At 37.3% G+C, this 18946-nt stretch overlaps 1 protein-coding gene across 29 annotated transcripts in view; it reads right to left on the bottom strand.

The window, feature by feature from the left end:
• The window catches only part of DMD (dystrophin), a 2010563-nt gene that overhangs the window by 912842 nt on the left and 1078775 nt on the right, over window positions 1–18946 (bottom strand). Inside the window, exon 1 of one of the 29 annotated variants that reach the window (XM_065590941.1) lies at window positions 3403–3576. The exons of 27 other annotated variants lie outside the window; for them this stretch is intronic. The gene's annotated coding sequence lies outside the window, so the exon portion shown is untranslated. Of the gene's footprint in view, window positions 1–3402; window positions 3577–18946 lie in introns of those variants that run through there. One more of the 29 variants, XM_065590938.1, reaches the window with a different exon arrangement.

Raw genomic sequence — 18946 nt, 5'->3', positions numbered from 1 at the left:
AGTCATTAACTAACAAAGATGCCATATTTAGTACCACATGTAAACACATGCTCGTGACTACACGTAGATATTAAAACTCATGGCATTTAAAATAAAGTAGGGAAGTTAGCCCCCTGCCAAGGCCAAATCTTAACTCAGATAATTGCATTCTGATTAAATTACCCATGCACTTTGAATTTCAGGCAGTGTCATTATACATGTTCCAAGTACTGTTTTCTGTTAGACAGCTGCTATGTTCCACCCTAGAGGTGGCTAAATTTCAACGTAGGTGAAGCGATCCTTACATAATCTTTAACTACCTAAAAGGAGTGTTGTAAAGGCTTAATTATTTCATGTTTGGTAAGTGCTTTGAGAACATCTGAAAAAAAGAAACTCTAAAAGTGGAAATCATTATGCTCTTTGAGGGCTGATCTTTCGCTGGATAGTTTCCTAATGTAACTGGAAAAAGCAGCAGTGATAACAGGGGTACTTGCATTTCAGAGAACCTGCAGAGACAGTGGAAGTATCCAACCTCTTTTGGCATTTCATCTTTTGCATTCATTCTCTTAAGTGGCAAAGAAATATACCAAGTACATCTCCTGATTTTTTCTTTAAAAAAATTACCGCCACCACCACTACCACCACCTACTTTCCTTTTTTGGGGGGAAAAATATGTTGTTTTGTGGCTTTAACACACTGACTCTCCTAAGCAATTTTGCAGAATGACAGAGCAGCTAAAATGTACTATTTGGGGGTAAAATCTATACACTCTCCCTTATGTTTCTTTTTAAAGAGACATAACCATTTTGTTGTTCTATCCACGTATCCTGCCTTTCCTCTTCTCTCTATCCTTCTTATACAGTCACCAATTCAGGCTCTGAGCTCACCTCAAACACAAAATCTGTAAAACCGTTCGAAATGAAGAAAATAAGTGAGCAATCTTCATTTATTCCAGTGTTTGTAAGATCATTTGAAGTCACTGCAAATTGGGGGTGATTTTTTAAAGTTGTTTTACAGGCTTTTTCATGACTGCAGAACTAAGGGGTACGCAGGTCAGGTTTGCAGTCAAGAGATAACCTTACAAGGTGAATGGCAGCTTCTAAGCTTTGAAGGGCTTGTTCTCTCCTTCACTGTATAAAAGGAACAGGTTACTGCAGTTCCAATTAATGTCAGCAAGCTTATTTTCCAGGAAGGCACATAACTCCTACATCAAAGAAATTAGGCATACAAAAATTATACACAGAAAGTGTAAGTATACCTTTAAACATAAAGGTTCCAGAATCTCATGCAGATAACACCTAGGATCTCTGTTGTTAAAACATTATTTAGGCATTGTGTTTTTAAAAAGAGGTATAGGCTGACAGAGGTAAAGGAAACTCTATAAAAAGCTAAGAGCATCAAAATGCAAACATTCAACATGTTAATCAGTTGCCAGAGTACATTGAAATGAAAGCCCTGAAATAACATAGAATTTTTGAGTTGGACATTCCCAATGTCTCAGTTATAATATAGATATAGAAGATATATTTTCTTTATTTGTTTACTAAAACATTGTGGCAGAGCCTCAAAATATCCTGTTATAGTTTTAGGTCATTGCTTAAACAGGTTACTTACTTTTTTTGTGATTTAAAAAAAATAAATTATATTAATTTTTTTTTTTGCTGAAGAATACTGGGTAAAATCCGTATATATTTTAAACCAAATAATCAATTATCTAACAATTTTTTTTCTGAACTTTTCCAAGGAAGAGGACAAATACCCATCGTGAGGAATGCAAAACACTCCCTCACAAGACCAAAGCAACAGTGCATGAAATTGAACTCAAGAAGAGCCACCATTCGGTGTGACTTTTTGGCTGACACAATTTAGATATTTATAGCTTTATGAATGGGCCACTGGAGAAGAAATTGAAGCTCTTTCTAGCCAAAAAGGATTAATGAACATGTGCACCTGGTAATTATACTACTCCATCTTTCTGAAAGCCCTCACACTGCCTCAATGGCAGAAACTATAATGAAAAGCCATTGAAAATATCAGTCTGCAATTCTACAAGTTATTTAAATACTAAAATATAGACTCTCTCGTCACATTTTCCAGATCATGATAACAACACAAGTAGTATGAAAATATAATATACACATACTTTCAGCTATTCATATTGTTACCTGGCATGCCTTATTTGAAATATAAACCTCATAAGATGTAAATTCAGGTTTTAACTGAGTAAAGACCCAAATTAGAAAATTCATGTGAAAAACTATATCAAATACTTTTTGAAATAATTCCACTAAGAATTAAACTTTAAAATAAAGTTTATAGGAAAGCGAAGTTATGAAAGTCACTACTTGCTAAGATGTCTTTCTTTAAAAGAAAGTCTTTTGAGCTGTGTGTGAGACAAACTTTTAAAAAAAAACTATGCATGATGCTACAAATATGCAATTTTCTTGATGTTACCTAGATTAATTTGGAAACTAAGCTTTCTTTAATCATCACATAATGATCAGAAGACATTGTAGTTTCATATTATACTGTAAGAAGAAAAAATAAAATTCTATACAGTCCAAATGCTAAACAATCTCGCTCTCTCTCGCTCTTTAGCCTCTTATTCAAAATTCAAATGTGCTTTGGAGCATCAACATCTGTATTCTTCCATGCTGTGGCACCACAATATTTGATATTACATTAATGCATAGATGAAATTGCTAAATATATACATGGATAATGCAGAGCACATATAAGTTAAGACAGCATTACTAATTCAGGGTTTTTTTTATGACAAAGTTTGAATTTCTTTCACAGTGAACTCAGTGAAATGTAGGCAGATCCAACACTAAAACTACAAAGTTAGTTACAGACATAAATCATAAACATCTAAATGGCTGTAAAGAAGTCTCTTAAAACAACACCTTTAAGTGCAGTAAAAGATTCAAGCTTTTAAAATGGCCTGTTACTGTTAAAATCTATTGCTCCCTGGTGGATTGTAGAAAAGGAAAACACTCCAATAGAGATAAGTGTGCATGAAATACCCCCTACAGAGTATTCAACCAAATTGGCTAGAAGGAGGAGACTTCAAAAGCAGTAAGATGAGGGATGCTCAAAGCACCTTGCAGCTTTGGGCTGCTGGCCTTTACTGCTGTTTTTAATACAATTAGGTTTAACTTGGGAGCAGAGAAATAATTGAGGGATATATTTCTGGAGCTCTTTGACAATCGTATCATTTTGTCACAAGCTCTAAACTAGTCATTATGATGATAGCACTTATTCTATACCTTCTGATTTCAAGTACAAAAGCATCCCCTCCCACCTATTGCTCAGACTCCTGCATCAGAATAGAAGACTTAAGATGCAGCCTGTATATCATTAAAGCACCATTCTCTTGACTAACAGATTCTCTCTCACGCACAAACATGCTCGCTCTCTTACCTTTAATAACGTGTACAAAATCAGCTAAGTTCCCACGACTGATTTTAGTTCAGAGTATCCAGCAGTGCATCCGCACAAAGCTTTGCCATTGCTAGTGTGAAGAGAAAGAGCTGCTGGGATGCTGAATGGCACATCAGCCAACTTTGTGTGTAGCAAAGGCTCTATGGAAAATCTGGACTGAAATTATTTTGGATTGTGGATTGGATTCCATTGCACACAGCAATAGTGTGACAGAACAATGACTTAAAAACAGAAAATAATAATTTTTCATCAAACTTCCTTGCAAAATATAAATCAGTATTCCTGATTTTACCAAATAATTTCAGAACTATTGATCTAAAATATTTTGATTGCCCAATGTTGCTGTAATATGCTGTCAGCACAACAGCAAATGTTTAAATATGCAGTTTATGAACAGTTTGCATGGTGAACACATAAACTGAATGCCTTGATAATTTCAGTCTTCATGGTTTAATTAGAAAAGGAATACATAATGTTGTGACAGTCTATACTATTATGTTCACCACTTTTACAAGATCATGATAAATTTTGTGCAAAGTATGCCTTGTGAGGTATTATTTGAAAAGTCATAATCTGCTGAATATCATGATCTTGTTGAAATATGTGTAGCAACACTGTATGTGAAGTTATGAGATTATACTTTATGATTGTTATTGAAATATGCTGTAATTCTGGGTAACACCCACAGACCAGTTTTGCAGAGACAAAGACACACTGGCCCCAGCCAGGTGTTAAAAAGCTTTTGCCTGCTTAAGTGGCTATTCTCCAGCAGGGGGAAGAAGTTAACAAGAAATTTACATTGCATTACAGAAACGGTTCAAACCTCACGTCCACAAAAGACTGCTTGTTGCCTGCATCCCAACTGAGGATAATCCTCAAATAGGGGAGGGGGTTTAAAAATGTGAGATAATGGCCTTCACCTCACCTTTTCTCCTCCCATCTCTCTGCTCACAACATCAATGAATACCTGAAGGACACTGAACTAAAGAAGAGGCGACCCAGGCCGAAAGGAGACCCAGCCTGTGAAATGTACCGCAGTGTATAGTTAGACAAAAAAAATTTACTTTTAAGTTCACTTAGCTTGTTAAGTTAGGTATTATCTTGTGTTTTACACTTTGATTTATTTTGTAACCAATCCTGACTTTTATGCATCACCACCTGTAATCACTTAAAATCTATCATTCTGTAGTTAATAAACTTATCGTTTTATCTTAAGCAGTGTGTTTGGATTACAATGTATGGAAAACTCCATTTGGGATAACAGGGCTAGTGTATTTACTTTTCCTTTGATGAAATGATAGACTCTCTATGAGCTTGTATTCTTCAGGAGGGTATGAGCAGTACAAAACGTACACTTCTGGGGGACAATGCAGGGACTGGGAATTTGTGGGTGTCACCCTGTATGTAATTCATGAGTGACTGGTCAGAGTGCTCATGTGTTTAGCTGGGAGTGAATTACATGCTGAAGGCTGCGTGAGTAGGCCAGGAGTGGGTGTTCTGCCAGCAAAGCAGTGTAAACGGTACTCCAGGCTAGAGAGTTAAGGCGACACCGCTGTTCAACAGTCCAGATTGTACCTTCAGTAATGTCACAAATGTACAATGGGAAATTAATCTAAATTAAATTAGGCTTATTTTTTATTAACCTTCTGTGGTTTATTTTCAAATCCCTGAGTATGAGGTGACATTGGCCCTATTCCTTGCCTTGCCACCCCCAACATACCATAGATCACTTTTCAGTTTTATTTTCAATGAACTGTAACCGATGTTTTTCTTCACTTAAAATTAACTCCTCAGGTGTCAGTATTCACATATGATTTCATAGATGGTCTTAGCGTCACAATATAACTTATTTTTTGTGGCAACATCTATATATCACCAAATGTTGGTTTAATAAACCCTGTAGTACACTCAATGTGAGAGATACTGAGATTTTTGTTTAAATGAAAATACAAGGAAACTAAGTATTCTGTGTTTATTACCATCCTCAGTATGGTGTTAAATATTATCCAGTGTAACACTGTTCACCTTATTTATATGAATCTTTCTAAAAAGGTTGGAATTGCCCATCTATGTATTAGGTTTATGGAATTACTAGAATATTGAATTGATGGATGCTATCATTTTGATTTATATTAATTCTTTAGATGAGATTTTCCCATTAGTTTGACACAGGGAAATTTAAGAATAAAAGAAAAAAAATGTATCCTCTACCATATATCCTTTGACAAAGTAGTGTGCAGCATTATTTACACTAACCTACAGGGAATTCAAGATGGTAAAAACACTGCTTGTTGTAGACATTGAGTTGGCACTAGGAGAGAATTTGGAGGATAGAAACTGGATTCCAGGTGCCAGGATGGTAGGAGGCTGTATACGTCACATAGGTGATGACTTCAGTTGGCAAGAGATAGGCTTTAGATACACTGTTTAAACAGTACATCTCATTGCCAGAGAACCAGAATAGCACTTGTTCTGCAGATGTGAATGTTGGGGGAAGGGGCATGTCTGATCAGCATCTAGGACCTTTGCCCTTATTTTTACCAAATAATAAGGATAAGAAAATAGGGAACAGAGAGTAAAAATAATAATTTAAAAAAATGGCAAGAAACAACAACAAAAGGCAACTTTCCCAATCATCCAGTTATTTCAGTATTTGTTATTTCTCAGTATTTGTGTTACTTATGCAGAAATAACAATCTTGGTAAATGATAGCAAGCTTGCAATCTGGATTCCATGGTCAGTTGTACTCCATTAAATTCCTATATAGTCTTTTGGTTCTGATTTGACCTCATCAAATAGCTGTAATTTGCTAGCAACCAGTCTCTAATCAGCTTATAAACAATAACAGGTTGAAAGGGCAGAAACATATCATTTTTAGGGTTTTTTTTTAATGAATATTCTAAGATGTGCCACTTGAAAATATGAACTTCAATATGCTTAGAAGAGATAAAATCAGTGCTATTTGTTTGCTAAAACATGCAGAGAGTCGTCCTCTGGTGACTGAAAAAGAAAAACAATAAATTCTACTTATACTCTATCTATGTCTTTTTAATATAGTCAGTGCCTTATCAGCACTCAAACACATTCCTGTGAGAAGCTTTGGAAAACTAGCTACAATGCTTGAATACTTCATCTGTCTTTCAGTCTTGTCTCCTTTTATTGTATTCTAATGAAAACATCTGTAATGTACTAAAAACTATATTGCAAACTTAGAAAAATAAAACCCGAATACTTAATAAAAAGATTAGCTCAAAGCAATAGCTCAAGTATATTATGTAGTTATTAATTGCTATACTGGAAAAGTCATCAGTTATACATCACAGGTAAACAAAATATATTTAAAGGGTGGGCTATTGCTAGATATTTGTTTTAAAATTTGGTATTATACTTAACAGTTAATTACATTAATCTCCAGGTAAGTGTTGAAACACACTGGCAGGGAAGGTTCACACTCAGCTACCCATTTAATGCAAGCTCAGGGAATAAAAGACAATAGTATTCAGGGCTGTTAGTCCATCATCTTTGCTGAGTACACAATTCACTAAAAAAGGGAAATATTATTGTGTGACAAATGTTCAAAGTGTGAAGGCATCCAGTATCACCACATGGCTCAGGGCTCATTAGGTAGCTGTTACACAACACTGTAATAACATATTTCAAGAATACAGTGCCGGGGCACATATATTGGATACCCATATTTCTTGACTAGTCATATGCTCCTGCACTTTCTATCTTAAAATGCACATAAGAAGGTTGCATATACATACACGCTATGTATTTCTAATGTATCATCATGATAGTATGTAAGGACTATGTAAATATATAATTAAATTCCCTGCATAAGTGTTCTTATTCTAGACCCCAACTTTGTTTTACTTCCATTTTCTAAAATGGGATTCTCTTTGTCCATGACATTATGCAGCCTTTTACTGAGAAAAATAGATGTCTCTAAAGGTGGCAGGTCCCGAGTTCCACAACCAAATGCCTTTTCATGAGAAAGCCATGGCCTACACCCTTAGAAGTTCACCAAGGGGACAGTTAGGGCTAACATCCCTGTTGACTGCAGTTGTCGTGGTGGTAAATGGAGAAATAGCTATACTGAGAAAAAGACCTTGAAATGGAACAGATCTAGTGTATTTAGAACAAAGACTTTGAAATAGATGATGACTTAGATAGGTAGTCAATGTAGAGCAAAGTATTGCTGCATTGTGCTCTCAGTGGCCTGTCTCTGGATCTCTGCATGTTGAGCTAGCTGTAGCTTCAATGTAGCCCTCATTACCAATTCCAGATAATTCTGGAGGAATCTAGCTTGAATTTGACAAAAACATGGAGCACCATGCAGAGGTTCACATCAGAAAGACTTCTGGCTAGCCAAAAGTTAGAGGAGGAGTTTCTAGCCACTGCTAGTGAGATGGATTTGTAGAATGACTGTATGTTGCCCTGGTTATTGGGATGTTTTTTGTATGACTACATTGGCCTAACTCAACAGGAAGCTGTCTGGAAAAGCAGGCAAAGAAAAAAAATGGCTCAAGATGAGCCACCTCTCAGCAAACACTTCAGAGTTGTTAAGGAACAATAGACAAACTATTTATTTTGATAATTCTAGTTCAACCTCCTGATGAGCCTATAGAACTATTTTTGACCAGACAGGGCAAAGATCAGGAACACAAAAGAACAAAATCATCCTGGGAGGAGTAGAAGGGATGCTATCTCAAAAGAGAAGCAGTAGCTGGTCAAGAGAAACAGACTGATACACATGGACCAGGGTGAAGGTGTCTGAAGAAGTTAGGCCTGCCTCCATCAGGAAATAGTAAGGCTTTAGGTTAGATAGACATGTGTAGACTGTTTTAAAATCCCTTTTTCTCTAATGCTTTGTTCCTACTGCTAAAGTAAACAATACTTTGGTTTGAAGAAGTCTATTTGATCACTGTATAACACCTATAGGGAAGAACTGCAGGTGTCTGAACCCAGTTGGAACTGCAGATTAAGAATGGTGGATACACAGGATATTGTAGCCCAGGAGTTGGAGAGTTGTGAAATCCATCCTGAGACAGGTAAACACATGAGGTCTAATACTTGGGGGGTGAATTCAGAGAGACCAGAAAGGAGGCAGAGATGCAGCTAGTCCTGTAATCATGACAGATAACATTTAGGAATATAGAAGGAGAGATTATTTCCATAGGACCTCAAGATTGTGCATCGCCTTGTCCATCAGAAGGCAAATATCCTCAGTAGAAAGCGATATTATTGTCTGGCTAGGCCAAAAGAATGACAGGAGACACTAAATATGGGTTTAATCAGGCCACAACTTTATTATTAGAAAGATGTCTGGGACTAACCGGGCGGATAAAAAAATGTGCAGTGCATGTGCAAAATTTGTGTCCCTCCAACAGATCCACTGCCGGGACACTCCAATTCCAGCCAGTATTTTTTTTTGGGGGGGGGGAGGGGGGAGGACTTCCCCCAGCTACCACCCCCCTTTTCATATAGGTCCCTCCAGCAATTCTCTTGCTGGGACTATGATGATGGGGGGTGGGGGAATGACTCCCTGCTGTACCAATCATAGGAGTCCCCAACTGCCCCCTGGCCTGCTCAATTACCAAACACCTCTCCTTAATTCCTTTTCCAAGCCATTTTTCTGTTTTTTTGTGCCTTAATTTATGGAGTACCTGCACTGAACATCTGCTATACAGTTAAATAAAGAGTTGCAACATATGGCCTACAGCCCGTCATACTGTGCATGAACAGAGCCCACCTGAACCTGCTGTGAGTAAGGTGAACCCCCCCACACTGCACCTGGCCAATATGGTAGTAATGGAAAAATTCCTTCCCAGCCCCCTCTTAGTGGGGCGGCTAGCATAATGCCCACAGCAGATATAGATAAATACCCGGCATATTTGTAACCTAATTAGGGAGGGTGCTGCCCAGCCTGTTTCGAGTGAAAGAGGGGAGTGACCAAGCCCATGCTGATCTTTTTAAACCCCTCATTCCTAGGTGGTGAGTCATCCACCACGCTAACTGCTCTTCCAGCAGCCTCCCTTCCTCCCCCCAAGCCAGAAAGCATTGCCCTCTTCTCCTTGACAACCAGACAAACCCCTCCCTGCTTAAAGTGCAGGGTGGTGATTAGCACCTGTACAGTTGCTTAAAGTGTTTGGTTGAGCATGAGACAGCTACTTTTTGTCCACAACTTCTCTCTTGCAGGTACTGGGACAGTCAAGTAGTGTCACCAGATGTGTGTAGTTTTAGGTGGATGTACCATACATAAATGCAAAAACTATGAAACAGCTAATTTAGAAACCTAAAAAATGAATATTTTTGTTAACAAAATTAATCAAGAATAGCATCAAAACCCAAACTATAAGTTATTCTGTGTTGCTCAGAGGGAGAGGCTATTATCAAGGTACACCCAGTCCTTTTTTCCTTCCACTGAACAGTGTGAAGGCAGTTAGGGAATTTGCCACATAAACACAGACTTTAGTGGTCATCTTTCTTCCTCATGCTTAACTCTGTTCCATGGCTGTTGAACTCTTGGCACAGTTAGCATTTATTGTGTATGTAGGTAATAGGGGGAATGGCCTTGGCTCTAGAACGAACTTCCCTCAGTCTCAGCCTGTGTTTGACCACAATGCAGATGAACCTTTTCTTGTTTGGCTTTTTTCTGTAACTGCAGAGCTCTCACTTTAGGTGGGTTTTGTTATTGGCAGGTGAAAATGGCTTGCATTAGTATTAATTTATTGCCTGCTCATAAAAGCTCAGCTGCATTGGTCTGGGTATCTTGTTCATATGGCAAACTTGAGAATACCCAAGGACATATTTTATGGTCAGCTAAAGCAAGGAACCCTCCTCATACAAATGATATAAAATGCAAAACTATATAAAAACACACTGAAGTCAAACACGAAAGCATGTTGCATGTCCCAGAAACTGGGAAGCAACAGTCCACAATAGAGTAAGGTGATAGCAGATTTGTTATGTCATTGCACTATCAGACCTTCCAGATACTTTTTCCATTATACCACTACAATTGTGTTTGCCATCCCATGTCTTTTTTTTTTTAATGGAGATATCCCATCTCCTAGAACTGGAAGGGACCTTGAAAGGTCATTGAATCCAGCCCCCTGCCTTCACTAGCAGGACCAAGTACTGATTTTGCCCCAGATCCCCAAGTGGCCCCCTCAAGGATTGAACTCACAACCCTGAGTTTAGCAGGCCAATGCTCAAACCACTGAGCTATCCCTCCCCCTTTCATCCCATAGAAGCATTCACAATTTTTTAATTTTGATTACATTTATTTCTACACCGTTATTTAATTTACCTCCAATTTTTGTGTCATACTATGTATCTGACATTTCACAATACTCTTTCCTTCCCCTCAGGTAAGTGGGCCACACCCAAAGACGCTTATACAGAAGGAATGAGCCCTGTTCAAACCACTAAGCAGTGCTCCATAGATGTTCTCTGTGCTAAGGAACTTCCACTACAGGTACCCAGGTCACTCAATCATGTCACATTCGGTGGCTATTAAACCAATCACTTTTGACACCATGAACTATTTATTAGCTAGCAAGGAATGAATGCAAAACTGTAATAATCTTCAAGGTCACGTGATCAGGTCTCAACCAACTGGATTGTGCTTGGCTGTGCAAGCACATCTTAATTATATTTCATATATCGATATCTTTTCAGAAGGGTAGCCATTACAATGTGATAATTACCATTGTAATAACTGATGTATTAATACATTTCACTGTACCGAGTACAGAAATGACTCAGAAAGATTACCTTTATGTGCAAATGGTAATTATATTTTTTACAACAGCCACTCTGTGTGAAGGAGAGACAGAGTAGCTGATTAATAAATAAAATAATAATAATAATAATAATAAAAAAAACTACACATGATTTGACAATTGACAGGAAAAAGAATTATGCTAAATATTTGTAATCTATCTGCAGTATTGGCCAAAGAAAAAAATCAAATATACTCAATGAAAAAAATGCCAAAATTTGGTAGCAGTATTATCCACAATGAATAGTTCTGCTAGCTCTAATATACAGATCAAAAACATATTTTAAACTAATTTTGATTTTGCTTCTTCTGCACCTCTTGTGGTTCCATCCAAGTTATAATTTAGCATGAGAAATCCTTGTCTGATAAATTAGAGAGCCTCTTGGAGAGTGCATGCACCAGTCAGAAAGAAGAAATAATTCTACTTCAAAGAAATGCATGTCCTATTTAGACTTGTATTTTATCATACTGGTCTTGGATCTTAAATATTCATTTTGATTATGTTTTATTTTACTGATTTATTCATTCAGTAATTCATTCCTATAGTAATGTGATCAACTTCAATGGATATATTTAAACTGTAACATATATCTTATCTCTTTGTGCTGTACCAAATTCCTCCATCACAATTATTAATTAAGAAAGAAAATCAAGTCCCTTTTAATCTCAAACTAAAGAATGTTTTTTCTTGAAAAAATACAACTTAATTACGAAAATGAATCCCTGACTTATATGAATATATGCAGATAATATTAAAAGTTCATATAGCAAATGAAAAGGCAACAGAGTACTGATGTTCGATTGAGTGCATTATGAATGTAGAAAGTTTATGTCTGGAGAGCTCACTGGTCATATCATCTGAAGGATAATGAGGGCAGATAAGTAGAGATTTGCTGGCATTGCTATTCAGTAGTTTATAAATCTTGGCCCTTCTCAGCATTCATTTTGGTTTCTTTGTGTTTATTAACCTAAGCACATTGCTTTACAAAGGCAGTTTAGTGGAAAAGGAGTCAGGACCCCTATGGTCTATTCCTTACTCTTCAACTGATTTGCTCTGTGACTCTGGGCAAAATCACTTAACCTCTCTGGCTGGGATTTTCAAAGGAATCAAAAAGAGTTAAGCATCCAAATCCTATTGAAATGAACAGAATTTGAGTACCTTGCTCTCTGAGATGACTTTGAAAATCCCAGCCTTTGTGCCTCAGTTTATTCATCTATTAAATAAGATATAATTACTTTATCAGGATTATCTTGTGTGAAAAAAATGCATGAGTTTGTTGGAAGAAGATGCTGAGGTGAGTGATTCTTCTCAGAAAACTCAAGAAACCTGAACATGCTGAGAGGCAAACACAGAGTTAGAGTAAGGGATAATGCAGTGATAGCTCAAACCACTGCCTTCTAAGAGAATTTTAGTCAAAGAAATGGATTTTCTGTTCCTTCCATCTCTTCAGTGGCAAAAAAATGGAAGGGAATATATTCCCTTATATTAGTACAATGAATGGAATTGCTTTTAAATTATAGATAGGCAAACCTACTGAAAGCAAATTCTTTTGTTTTTGTTCTGCTTCCATCCTGCAACTTCTTTTCCGGTTCAGGCACCTGACAATAGCAGCTATATGATGTGAAAAAGAGCATAAGCACCTTCACATTTTCAGCAGCAGTAAGTACTATCATGCTCCATGCATATGACATCTCTGGGATGATGTGACAAGTTGGAATGTTAAAGGATAGGTCATCAGTGAAAAGTGACATTTTACGTCATAGAGAAAAAATGTTACAAGAGTGACAGGTCACATTCACACACACACAAATACATGTAGCAGAAGGATAATTCAAGGCACTCTTAGGGTATGTCTACACTAAAAACTTAAGTCAACCTATATTGGGTTGATTTACAGCCACTACAGTAATTATTCTGGTGGTGTGCGTCCTCACCAGGGGCACTTCCACCACCCTAAGAGGGGCAAGTCTGGGGAGTTGAGAGCCTGGTCTTGCATCAACCTAACTGTGTAGTGTAGTCCAGACCTTAGTAACATGCAGTGTCTACCCACTTTCCCACTGTATTGGAGTATCCCTATTACAGATTATGCTATTCTCAATTAACGTATTAAAAATCAGTAGAAGGGGATTTGGCGTTTGGTTTGGATTTCAGGGAAGGGGGAGGCAGGCTTGGGAGCATTAATATTTCTTCTTGTGCCCACAAATTTGTGGAATTTGTTGACTCATGATATTATAAACAGAATCACTTTGTATTCAGAGACAGGCTGAAAATTCATCTCTTTAGCTGAGCACTTGATTAATGTATAGTCAGGTAATTGCTTTGCTATTTTATTCCTTTTTTGGTCATAATACGAAGACACCAGACATCAGCAGAGCTATATGTATTTTTATGGTTTTATACTAACATTATGAATGTGAATAAACATATGCACTGAATAAATTCATTGTTACAAACTGTCCAGAAATCATAATGGGAATAGAATGCTGCCACAGTTTGGCTAGCTGCTACAGTTACAGATAAGAGACTCAGTCTTTTTCGTATTAAAAGAGCTGCAGAAGAGTCATTAAGCATCTTCAAGGTCAAACAGAAACTTGACATCATATCATTAATACAGCAGTGTTAGAAAATGACACATCACAGCTATAACTTTGTTAACAATAATAATAAACCCTTGTTTGGTGCTTTACATTTTCAAAGCACTATACAAACATTAACTAATTAATCCTCACAGCAGCCCTGTGAGGTAGTTAAGTATTATGATCACAGTTTTACAGATTAGCAAAGTACTCGGATTGCCTTCAAATATAAAGTAAAAGGAAGACAAAGGCAAACAGATTGCAGGCCAAATATATCAAAGATGTAAGTAAGCAAAAATCCATTAAATCACTAATTTACAACAATTTGACCAACCTAATGCAAAATGGTAATCAATGGCATACATTAAAGTAAGACTATATCTTTTCATGCTGAAGCCCTGCAAAATAACAATGACTTAGTAAATGCTATAAAATAATGTCAGGAAGATCTGTTTGATACTATATGGTATCGAAAAGTGGGTACAGGACTAAAACAGAACACTTTTAAATAAACAAACAAGGTTAGTGGAGAAGGTGATCCCATCCCAAGCCTCCAGTTATGGGAAGTGGGCCTGAGGCTGAAGAGGATCCTATGGGATCAGGAAAGAATCCATTGACTATCCTTCATGTGGGAACAAATGATACTGTTAGATTCTCATTGGGATGAATCAAGGAAGTCTACGCCAGGCTGGGGAAGATGCTTAAAAAATGGATACTCAGGTGACATTCAGCGGGATTCTACCTGTCCCTAGAGGAGAAGAGTGGAGGCGAGACATGATTATAATGATCAACAGATCGTTCAGGGAGGGGGGCAATAAGGAGGGCTTTGGATGTTAGCTGACTGGAAGGCATTCATGGACAGAGGACAGGATGGACTCCGCCTGAGCAGGGAGAGGAATAGAGTTCTGGGATGAAGGTTGGCACATCAGTTTTAAACTAGAAATTAGAGGGAAACAGTTGGCAGATGCTCATATAATCTCTCTGCCTGATCCTAATGTTGGGAGAGAAGAAAATCAAGTAAAAGAAGATACAGCAATGGAGGAAGAAACAGAAGAGGGTAGGAAAATGGACAACAAGAAGAAAGACAGCACCAATACCACTGACAGTAACAATCAGGTGATAGTAGTAGTAAAATAACTGTATCTAATCAGGCAAGGAATCTAGCTGAAGCCAAGCAAAAACAACTATGATGTCACTACACCAATGCGGGAAGCCTGGGTGACAAAATGGAGGAATCAGAACTACTGGTGCAGGAAGCTAAACCAGATATTACAGAGATAATAGAAACATGGTGGAGTAATAGTCATGACCAGAATACAGGTATTGAAGGGTATGTGATGTTCAGGAAAGACAAGAATAAAGTAAAGGTGGTGGAGTTGCATTGGATATTAATGACAAGGTAGACTAAAGAAATTAGAATGAATGGAATGGATACATGGAATCTGTTTGGGTCAAAATCACTTTGGGGAAGAAAGGTATCAAGCGGCTCCACTGGGATAGTGCTTGTGGTCTGCTACAGACCCCCAGGATCTGATAGATAGATATCTATATCTATATCTATATCTATATGTGTATGTATGTATAGATACCTCTTAAATAGTACATGGAATGGAAGAAGGGATGGATCAGTACAAAAAGCTACCTCTTAGATGTCAGAAAGTGTAGGGGAAAAGTGAACTGCCAAAAGCCAAGTAAAGTTAAACCTTGCAAAGGAACTTAAAACCAATAGGAAAAGGTTATGTTAGCCATATACATCAAAAGAAAACAAGAAAAGAAGTGGGACTGCTAAGCATTGAGGATGAGGTGGGGATTACAGATAATCTAGGTGTTGCCCAAAACCTGAACAAATACTTTTGCCTCATTTAAGAGTAATGAGGAACTTGAAGAAAGTGGCAGAGTAGCTAATGGGACCAAGGATATGGAAGTAAAAATTAGAACATCCAAGGTGGAAGCCAAATTCAAACCGCTTAATGGGACCAAATGTGGGGGAGGAATGGACAATCTCCAATCAAGAATATTAAAGGAACTGGCATGTGAAATTGCAAGCCCAGTGGCAAGGATTTTTAATGAATCTGTAAACTCAGGAGTTGTACTTTGTGATTGGAGAATTGCAAATATAGTACCTGTATTTAAGAAAGAGCAAAACCAAAAGTGATCTAGGAAACTACAGGCCCAATAAATTGACCTCTGTTGTGTACAAAGTCTTAGAACAAATTCTGAAAGGATGTAATTAATGATATTGAGGTAAATGGTAATCGGGATAAAATACAACATGGTTTTAGAAAACGTAGATTGTCCCAAACCAACCTGATCTCTTTCTTTGAGACAATAACCAATTTTCTAAATTAAAAAAAAATGTAGTAGATCTAATCTACGTGGGTTTCAGTAAAGAACTGGATACAGTTCCACATGGGAAATTAAAGATGGGGATTAATACGAGAATTAAAAGGTGGGTACGGAACTTGTTAAAGAGGAGACTACAATGGGTCATGATGAAGGGTGAACTGTTAGACGGGAGGGATGTTAATAGTGAGGTTCCTCAAGGATCAGTCTTGGGACCGAGCTTATTTAACATTTTTTTTACTGACCTTTACTCTAAAAGTGGAAGACTGCTAATAAAAGTTGGGAGGGATTGCTATATGGAAGAGGACCAGAATGACATACAAGATGATCTAGATGACCTTGAAAACTGGAATAATAGAAATGGGATTAGTGTAAAGAGCATGGTAACACATTTAGGGACGAACAACAGGAATTTTTACTATAAGATGGCGATGTATCAGTTGGAAGTGAGAGAGGAAGAGAAAGACCTGGTTGTACAGGTCAATCATCGGATGACTAAGAGGCAGCAATATGATGCAGCCATTAAAAAGGCTAATGCAATCCAAGGATACGTTATTTCCAGTAGAGATGGGCAAATATTATTACCATTACACAAAGCATTGGTGAGCCCCATCTGGAATACTGGGTGTAATTCTGTGCGCCGATGTTTAAGATAGATTAATTCAAAGTGGAATATGTGCAGATAAGAGCTACTATGATGATCAGAGGAGCAGTGGAGACAAAAAAAAATGAACTTGTTTCAAGACTTAGCTTGATTAGTTTATGGGGGGGGGGGGATGGTATGATGAGATTGCCTACTATGGCATAGGACGCATTCATGACTGCTATTAGCAAATATCTCCAATGGCCAGAGATGAGACACTAGAGGGCTCTGAATTCTTTCCCAGATGTCTTGCCCTCAGCTCAGGGTCTAAATGATCACATATTTGGGGTCAGGAAGGAATTTTCTCTCATGTCAGATTGACAGAGACTGTGGGGTTTTTATATATATATATATATATCTTCCTCTGCAGCATGGGGCATGAGTCACTTGCTCGTTTGAACTAAATTAAATGGATTCTCTAGAACTTCAGTCTTTAAATAAAGATTTGATGACTTCAGTAACTCAGCCAGAGGTTATGGGCCTTCTACAGGAATGGGTAGGTGAAGTTCTGTGGCCTGCAATGTGCAGAAAGTCAGACTAGATGATCGTGATAGTCCCATCTCATCTTGAAGTCTATGAGCTGCTTTCTCTCTCTCTCTCTATATATATATCTATTATAAAAATGAAAAAAAGTGATTCATTGCATCTCCCCCAACCTATTTTTTCTTCTTTACTATTTTGTTTAATTTAAATTTAAGAAACAACATCTAATTAATTTTTCTACATGCAAAGAACAAGACTGGTATCTTAGGTGGGAAAGGAGAGATTGTTTATGGAAGCCAGCAGTGACATGAATAAATGCCAGAAATTACATAGAAAGTGAGTCTCCCTCCTCCCCTCATTGATTTGGAAAAACAAAAAAACAAAAACACAACACCACCTGATTTTTTCAGAAAGCATATGTTTCAAACATTGCCATTAAATAATTTCTTACACTGGCATCTTAAATGCTTTTGCCATTCCTAGCTCCTAAAGCCTCAGATTCTTTTCTTTGCAGAGTGGCTATAGATTCTGCTGTTGTCAGAACTAGTCTCATAGATTAACATTCCGATTAAATTGATAAATAAATAACGAGGCATTTAACTCTTTCAATTTACCATCTGAATCTTTCAAAGGAGCTTAGCTGCAGAACAAACCCAACGGAGGAACCAAAGGCTTGGTCAGAACAAATCAAAGGAAGGAAACTACCAGCTTCGAAATGCACTGCAAACTCTTTACTCAAATTTTAGCAAAGCTTCATTCATAAGCATATACCTTTTATTTGCTCTCTCTGCCTTTTACAAGCACCAATATTTCTATATGCACATACACTATATTATATACACGCATATACAAAAGAAAGGGATTTTCTATGAATCTTTGTACTTAAGAGTACAGTGTGCATTTTATTGCATTTAGCTCCCACTACTGGCAGAGATAATCCTAACAACGAAGCCAGTTTAGCAGAAATACAGTTACAAAATTCAGAGAGGGTTTGACTTTGTGATACAAAGCACAAACAACAAAAAATCCATGGATGACCAGAAAGGATTGCTTTGCGATGTAATTTTTCCTTCAAAAACTGCTACTTTCAGAGAGATCATGTTATTTTATTTCATAGTATAATAGTATTAGCTAGAGGAATGCATTTTACATCTATGGTGCAATGAAAGGAGGATGAAACCACAGCTGCTGTTAACTAAGCAGAAATTTTTTTCATCTTTACAATCGTGTAGATTTCAGTAAATTCTGAGTAATCTATGGTGATATTATTTAAACAAAGAAAAATGACCATCACAAGGATGCATGCATTACCACCCAACTACTAATACCGTATTTCATCTAAGTGAGACAAATTGCTGATAAGAACTCCTCTGAACAAAGTTTGTGTTTGAGTGACTGCTACCAACTGATTAATACAAAATGTAATCCAAAGTAGCCAAAAAGAAATATGTGACTCATTCTATTCATGTCTCCCACTATACATTGCCAATTTTCACTTACACTAAAAAGCATCAGACTCACAAAATACTTAGCAACTTTAATAAATTAATGCTCTCAACAATCTTTTTGGGATATTTCTGTGATGGGATGCACTGTACCATAGCTGGCACTACTGTAGTAGCAATAGACACCTACACACAAGATAACGTGTGACTGATCCAGACTCAGCCTTTGGCATGTGCTGTGTG

This window comes from Chrysemys picta, chromosome 1 (genome assembly GCF_011386835.1).
Source record: "Chrysemys picta bellii isolate R12L10 chromosome 1, ASM1138683v2, whole genome shotgun sequence".
Taxonomy (NCBI): domain Eukaryota; kingdom Metazoa; phylum Chordata; order Testudines; family Emydidae; genus Chrysemys; species Chrysemys picta.
The sequence above is the reverse complement of the archived record's forward strand: the minus strand, read 5'-3'. Positions and strand labels throughout refer to the sequence as shown.